At 40.8% G+C, this 8,353-nt stretch overlaps 1 pseudogene; it reads right to left on the bottom strand.

Annotated features, from left to right (window-relative positions):
* Positions 1-4,929: 4,929 nt before the first annotated feature.
* On the bottom strand, positions 4,930-8,250 carry LOC138047352 (selenoprotein H-like; annotated as a pseudogene).
* Between the last annotated feature and the right edge of the window lie 103 nt (positions 8,251-8,353).

Genomic DNA, 8,353 nt, shown 5'->3' with positions numbered 1-8,353 from the left:
CTTCTCTACCTAAAGTGGAAACGCTTTCTGATTCGTCCAGCTCGTCGATTTCCTCCTCCTCCGCACTGCTACATGTCGCATACCCGTCTTCCTCAGAACGATGAATATCTCCCTGCAACATCTAAAACTTTCTCCAGGCACAATTTCTCTCTGGTAAAAAAAGAAAATGGGCAAAGTTCCTGCTCTAGCCTTTGTCGTTTCCTGTCTAACGGTTCTCTGGCGAACTGCGGCTCGAAAGGTGTGTGTCCATCCCTTCATGAGCGGGGAATCTTAAGGGGTAATCACTGCAGGTGGAAGTTGTGGCGCTAGTGGAATGTCAAAGAGTGACGCCGCACGGTCAGGAACGGGATACCACGACTTCGGGTTGGTAAAATAACAACAACAAACCACTTTAAGACCACTTGGCGCTCGTAGAAAGGTCGAAAGGCTAGAAAAACTAGAAAGGACTGGGACTGAGGACACTGAGGTCAAGAATACAGACGCAAATGTCATTTATGTCAGAGGCCAACTGAACACAAAAGATCACAGTAGGACTCAAAGACCTCGTACGGTCTGTTCCTAACGTGGGGTAAGCGATAATGGATACATTTGACAAGTCCTTACAGGGTACAAGGCCGTTGCTATTCATTATTTGAAACCGCAGAAAAGGTTCATTTCCGCCAGCTTGCGCTTTTTGCGCTGGGCAACTTAGGAGACTTAGGATGAGGTCACGTTGGAATCATGTGAAATCCCGAAACCCGCTCTGTTTTCCTTGCCAATCTCGCATCCCAACCCTATAAAAACACGAAATCCCACTCCCACTCGCAACTGAAATTCCCGCTTCTCGCCCAGGTTTTCAGTTCAAATCCCGAATATCACCGCGAAAAATAGCCAAATCCCGCATCTCGCCAAACCTATTGCGGACCCTCAACATCTACCAAGCTGCAATGAGACTCTGTTGATAGTTAACGAGGTGACAAAAGGGCTAAAAAGATGGTAAATCACAAAACGTTAGCGGCTTATACGTTTCTTTGACAATGAAAGGTTCTGCATGCCCTGGCGGTCATTATTTTTAAGAAAACCTCCGTGGTCGGGTCTAAGCTTCTTTCAAAAAATACCACAATACTCTTTGCGGCAAGATTTCCGCACAGGATCCTACTTTGTTATGCATACGCTCCTTTGTTTCAAGAAGACAATAGCGATAACAATAGCCGTCCTTTCGGAATGTGGCGCTTCGTTCTTTCTTCTCTGGGGTTTTAAAAAAAAAAGGTCGAATTTCTGACGGAAAGACGGAAAAGCGAACACTTTATTCCTGCAGTTTTAGCGCTTTCCCTGCAATTTTAGCCATTTTTCAATTTTAAAATAAGCGAAAGAAGCGGTGGTCTTTTTAATAGGGTTCAGATTCAAATACATAGCAAACACACCAAATAGACTGAAGCCTGTCTGTTATCAAAAATTTAATGGCTACCTGCTCTTTTTTTCTCGAAGTTGTTCTTTCTCTCTGTTTGCGAATACGCTGAAGCACTGCAGAGTGTGTTTTTTTCCCTTCTATATAAGGCACGGCAATTTCAGGATCACGAACGGTGCATTTAGTGGGCCTTTGCGTTTTATCGCACTTTTCAGACACTTTGTAGAGATCGGCAACATGTCCAATGATGTTTCCAAGTGTATCATTGGTAGAGATCCATGGATGTTCCTGTACGAGGCATACTGCGTTTCACCACCTACCATGTCTTTTCAATGACTGGCTGTTGGTCTCGTTTGTCTGGGTCGACGAAATTTAAAGCGATGTCGTTGTTTCAAGAGTAGTAGAACAGGGATCTCTGAACTGTAACTTAAGCCGCGGCTACACGAGCGATTTTTTCAAACTTTGTCGCGTCGCCAACGCGACATGAAAATCGCACGTGTAGCCACCCTTGAACTGACGACGCGACGGGTGAAAAAATCGCAAGAAAAAGTCGCCAGAGTTGAAACTTTCGCGACAAAATCGCAGAGATAGTTGCCCCTGTAGCCACCCTGCAACATTTTGCCCGCGCTTGCGACGCGACTAAAGACTATTTAGCCAATGAAATTAAAGTAGGAATCTCTGTTTATAGTGCCCAGGTCTCTTGAAGTATGTGATTCGCGCGGATGTCAATTTGTCGTCAAAATTTGTCACAAGTGTAGCCACCCTGGCGCGCAGGCGACGCGACAAAATCCGAAAAAAAACGCATCACCGGCGCGAGACAAAAATCGCTCGTGTAGCCGCGGCTTTACGCTTCTAGGGGCTTGGCACGGCACGTGTTTATAATTACTTATCGTTGTTATGTAAATAGTCAACCAGAATTTCAAAATACATTTCATTTGCAAGAGGTAAATTAACAATTTGACGCGTTAGCTCAATGGTCTAGAACAGGAACAAATAATCCAGAGGTTTACAGTGGACCGGAGTTCGGCGCAAGCTGTAAATGACATTTATATAGTACCCCAAGTTATTCTCGCATTTTGATTGGTTTTTGCCTATGATTTATTAGAGGAAAGACGCACGATTGACGTCACCGTCAGCTTTTATGCGAAAAAAGACTAATTCTTTAGAGCGGTTTTCAATTGAGTGTCGAAAGTAATTAGCGAATTGCTTTGGTTTTGCATCTACTTCACTCAGTGATTGGTTCAAAGTTCTCGCGTCGCTTTTTCAACCAATCAGAAGTGAAACTAAAACCAATCGTGGCTCGCGCGTACACATTTTCTCGCCTTTTGTGCCGGCTACGTGTAATTACTTCGAGTTTTGATTGGTTTACTCGATAGTCTCCGTCCTTTTTAATTGACCAAAGCAATTACTTTGGTTTTACGGCACTCATTTGAAAATCGCTCTATTATATAACACAAATAGACTCCATGTTGCCGTGCGTTTGTTCAGTAAAGCCTGGTTTTCATTATCGACGCAAGCATAAGCACAAGAAGCATACGCAACTCGGTAACTTGTTGTTCATTAGAGACTTTTGTTCGAATAATAGACACTAATTAACAACAAGTAAATGCGCCTGCGTGTGCTGCTTGTGCTTGTGTCGCTAGTGAAAACCAGGCCTAATAGATCACAGAAGACGTCAAAATGTTGTAAGAATATCAGTGACACACTCGGCTATAGCCTCGTGTGCCACGTTTGGGAATCAGAGGCCAAGAACCGGTCCCACCGGCACAGAATCTGTCATGAAGGCTTCAAACACTTCAAGAATAGCAGGACAGCGTAACTGGAGGCGAGGCGAAAAGCGCGACATGCCACAGCCCAACATCGGCCGACTCCACCATCATCACAGTCAGACATGCACGTGTACTTTCGCAGTTATCAATAGAGCTTTAGTAGATTTGACCAATGCTGTCGTACGATATAATCCAATAAATGGGAAAAAAGCTCTCGTATATCTCAGTCCCCGCTACAGCCAAACCATTGACTGACGTACTTATTGAGTCACGCCGTCTATCATCATCATATCTTTCTTTACCCTCACGGCGGATTTTAGAATAGCCGCGTGGTGTGGCTAAATATCTCCGAGCATTTACCCTCCCAACCACGACACACCACAGAAGAAAGACCACAACACCGGGAGCTCCATGCCCTACTCTTTGCGAATAGTGTGTGGGTTCTTTTACGTTCCGCAGGATTATGAACATCGAAGGGTTGTCAGACGGAGCCTACGGTTTATCATCCTCATCCGAGAAGACTAGAAACTCTAACCATTTGCCGATGTCATTACAAAGGCAGCATTTTCCCTTCAACGTCTACTAAGCCTTTGCTACCTATTTCGTAAGGGTAAAGGTTAGCGTTACTTTTGGCTTTGGGTAAATGCAGCTCTTTATTCTTAGAGCGGTTTTCAATTGAGTGTCAAAAATAATTAGCAAATTACTTTGGTTTTGCATTACTTCCCTCAGTGATTGGTTAAAAAAATCTCGCGCCACTTTTTCAACCAATCAGAAGTGAAACCAAAACCAATCGTGGCTCGCGAGTGCACATTTTCCCGCGCTTTGTGTCGGCTAAGTGTAATTACTTCGAGTTTTGATTGGTTTACTGGATTGTCTCCGTCCTTTTTGATTGGCCAAAGTAATTAATTTGGTTTTGGCTTTACGAAACTCATTTCAGAACCGCTCTACTTAAGGAACAGCATTTGGAGGGCACTTTGTGACATTGTTTGTGCTGTGGGTCTGGCCGGAGTTTTTGATCTGTCGACCTCCCGCTCAGCAGTTCGATGTTTTACAAACTCTTGAACTGAACCAACTGGTTGGCGGTATTCAGTTACTGATCGGGCGGTAAAATTTCAGCATTATCTCAGGGTTAATCCCCTGGGCAAATACACTCGTTACTCTTTCCGTCTGGGTAAGGAAATACAATTTTTTACACTTGGTGTCTTTTGGATAGTTAGAGTGGTTTTTCTTTTTGATAGATGGTCTTTTTACAAAAGTTATGATTGTGATGTTACATACACTCAGAAAGCCAGTTTTTCAAGTGCTTAATATGAGTCTTTAGATTTTGAAACGGCTGCTGAGGATGAGGGTCACTTTTTGTAACGAAAACAATGTTAGTGTGTGAGAGGAATTTTTGTGTGTTTACATAGCTTCATTTAAACACGAGGGGAGTTGGGAGAATTCGAAACAGCTATGCAAATCCGAGACGCAGGAAAATGCTAGTTTTTTTTAACTTTTTGATTGAAACAGATTTTCTTGATACACGCTCAAATTTCCTACCAGCCAATCAAAACGCGGGTATGACAACACATAACCAATCAAAATTTGTGTGATGTCATAGCCGTGTTATACACAGCTATTGACCAATGAAAGTGTGCACACTATCCTAATTATTTTATAATTGTGCATAACTATGAACATAAAAGCAAGCTGCAAGATGATAATCACTATGGAAATCATAACGTTTTGAAAAAGTTTAGCTCTCTGAGCTTAAGGCAAAACCTCAAACACAAATCTCCAATTATTATTAGAAAACATTTTTTTTACATACAAAGCACATGATAACCTGAAGAAAGAAAAAAAAGCATCACAAACAAAACTGACACAGTAAAATCATGGGGGAAAAAAATTGGTTAAAGATTTAACCACTAGTTCTACTGCAACATGCATTGTGCCAACATTTTCATAATTTCGAGTACAAGGCAAGAGCAAGATGCTCAATTTTGCTATGCACTGTCATAAATTTGGTTCCAATGTCTAATTCATAGAAAGAAGTGGTCATATCCTGAAAGCTTTAAAGGACAAACAATCAAAGAAACCTGCAAAGGATAAAAAAAGGAAAAAATATTACAATATAAATACTAATATAAAATTTATGTTACCGGTATATCTAGGCATGATACCTACTGGACTACGACAAATGACATTTACCTGTAACAGAAAAACCTATCTTAATGGGACAGTTTTTCAGTGAATTGATTAAGGATGGTGACTACTATGGTTATTGCGCATATCTTCTGCGCATCTTGAGATACTCGGGTTCCCTATGGGTGGTGCTTATCAATACAGGGATATTTTCGCACGGTTTAAAACTATGCTCAGAAAGTACAGTGTAGAACTTAGCAAGTGCTCTTGGTACCCAAAAAGAAAATTGGGTGTAACCACACATTTTTAAACAAATATTGTTGATTAATTATCTTTGAAAAATAATGCATGGTTACCCCCCCCTCCCAACCCGATTTTCTTTTTGGATTTCAATAACACTTGTTAAGATCTGCTTTTCCCAAAAACTCAGTAAATGTATACGCAATTGTAGGCACCACATAAATACCTTTGAATTACCAGTAATAGGCACTGTCGTTAAGAAATTCTTCCATTTTCCTTCCACATAATTATTTAGTTTTTTCCATTTGCTGCCTCTTTTCAAAGGCAGTATATAAACCAATGAAAATGATGGTAACATAATATTATTGGTCTTGGCAAGCTGAAGGGGGTTGAGTTAACATTTAAAAAAGGAATTGGACAGCAATGGAGATTTGTGTTGACAAAAGCATCTATATCATCTCTTTTGCTGTCCCAGGCTTAAGCCCTTGACCCCTAGGAGTGAACCTTAACAGATTTTAGTCTGTCTAATGCAAGACAATTTTACTTGTCAAATGGGGGTTAAGGATCAGGCCACAGCAAACATAAAAACCAAAGAGACTGACTGTTTTGAAACACTTATTTTCCTGAACATTGAAGAGCAATTGAAGAAAACACACCATTTCGTTTCGTTCCCAAGATGAAAGGTCGTAAGTTTCCACACAATGAGCAATGAGCCTGGACACTAGAACCTGTGTTATAAATTACAAATACCCTGGGGTTGAAATTTAAAAAAAAAATCAGGTCGCAATTTTGCGACAAGATATTTGAAAATTTAGTTGCAAGTTATAGTCGCAAATTAAATTGTATCATTTGAAGTCATAGGGAAAATAGGAGCCCGCAATACATACGTGTAAAAAACCGCTGAAAATGGTTAAAGATCGAGGGAATGGATCGCGGTCCAACCATATTACAATTTTGCTCCAAATATCCAATTAATTGAAGCACAACTCATGATGAGAAACAAAACAGTTTTTTAGCGCTTTGTTTATTTTAGCAAAAGTTGAGGCAAACTGCCAGCTGCTAACCGTTTTATTTAAATGGTGAAAGCTGGTCGCAAATTGGTGACTCCTCCATATATTTTACTCACAAAGGGAAATAATTCAGTCCCAAATGTGACTATACTGATCGCAATTTCGAGTCCTAATTTTCCATAAGCATGTAAATACATTGGACAGGCCTAATTATTAGCTTTGTAAATCGCTTCCATTTCTGCATAATCCGTTGTAATTTACCGGTACGCATAATCAACGCATGTTTACCCATAATGTAACCACAAATTTCTGCATAATCTTTATTTTTTTTGCTGACCTAATCAGAAGCCAAGTCACTCTCAGGGGTCAATGGGTTAACCCTTTCCCCACTTTTGTCCAGAAATGTGCCTAATTAGGTGAACACCCAATTTTGACATCCAACAGAAGAATTCCTTTAAGTCTAGGCCTTTGCTAGGTATTTCCAACAATAATGTTAGGGTAAAGGTTAGTGTTATTTTTAGCTTAGCCTAAATGCAGCTGTTTACCCTCACTTGAGGAGAAGCATTTGGGGACACTTTGCGTCGTGAATTGTCTGTATTCCGATCCAGACACAAGTGATGTTGAAGTTGGAGAGAAGAGTAAGGAGACACTTTGCGACACTTATGGAAAGCCGCATGCAACTAATTAGGGGGATTTCTGGAGATATCATCTGTGGGGTCTGGTTCAGGGTTAAATTATTGAAACACCCTCTCCACCCCCAAATATTTCATCATATTACCTTTTCAAAGATGCTGGTATACGCTAAATGATTTTCTTTATCTCTTCAATAAGTTCATCATTTACTGGAAACTTCAATTTCCTTGGTGGACCTTTCTTTATTCCAGTCCATACCAACGACTCTACACATATCAAGATTAAAAAAATATTATAATTTTTAAAAATCACTTTGCAATCAAATGATAACTTGGCAGATATGTTATCCAAAGTGATTCACAGATCATGAGGTGTTTTTTGGTTAAAACGTAGCAAAGAGGAAATAGCAAATTTCAGCCTACGAACCTTCTCCGTTTTCTTTGATGACGGTCAATTCAAAACTCTTTGAACGCGGCTTTGTGTCATTGATGAGAACTTTAGCATCAGAGAATGCTTTCATCAGCTCTGTGGAGAGCTGATTAGCATTCCGTTTATACACCTGTCAGGATTTACTGTGGAGACACATAAAACAACTGCGTCAGTGAACAAAAAATTAAATTAATTAATTAATTAATTAAAAAGCCAACTAATTAACTAGAGAGGTATGCGACCCACCGACCCGGCCCTCCGAATAGGACAACCTCGCATTCCCAAATCGTATCCAACACAACCATTGGGCTTACTCATTTGGGACAAAATTACGTAATTTGAAAAATGACAGCTGAAAACGCTTTGATTTGTAGCTTGCGCATGCACTGAGGCACATTACGATCAAAACAGATGATTATACTGATACCAATGCTCAATCTTGAAGGTCAACTTGCTATCGGGATCTTTCCGCTTCTTAGCTGCGCTTTTTTCGACGGTGTCTCCTTCTTTCACCTCTGCCGCTTCGTCTCCTCCTGCCTCAGATGGGATTTCCTCCTTTCGCTTACGTCCACGAGGCATTTTTGCAATCAAACACCTTCTCAAAAGCCCGTGTCACAGACAACTGCACGCTTACATTCCTGACGGCAAATTGGCGCCAAAAATGTTGCAACAATCGTTCTCATTGGCTACTGTTCTCGTGGTCCTCTCATATTTGGCCAATGAAAATACGTCATCTATTTATAAAACAGCTGATGCCGCTG

Source organism: Montipora capricornis, chromosome 4 (assembly GCF_036669925.1).
Source record: "Montipora capricornis isolate CH-2021 chromosome 4, ASM3666992v2, whole genome shotgun sequence".
Classification (NCBI taxonomy): Eukaryota; Metazoa; Cnidaria; class Anthozoa; order Scleractinia; family Acroporidae; genus Montipora; species Montipora capricornis.
The sequence above is the reverse complement of the archived record's forward strand: the minus strand, read 5'-3'. Positions and strand labels throughout refer to the sequence as shown.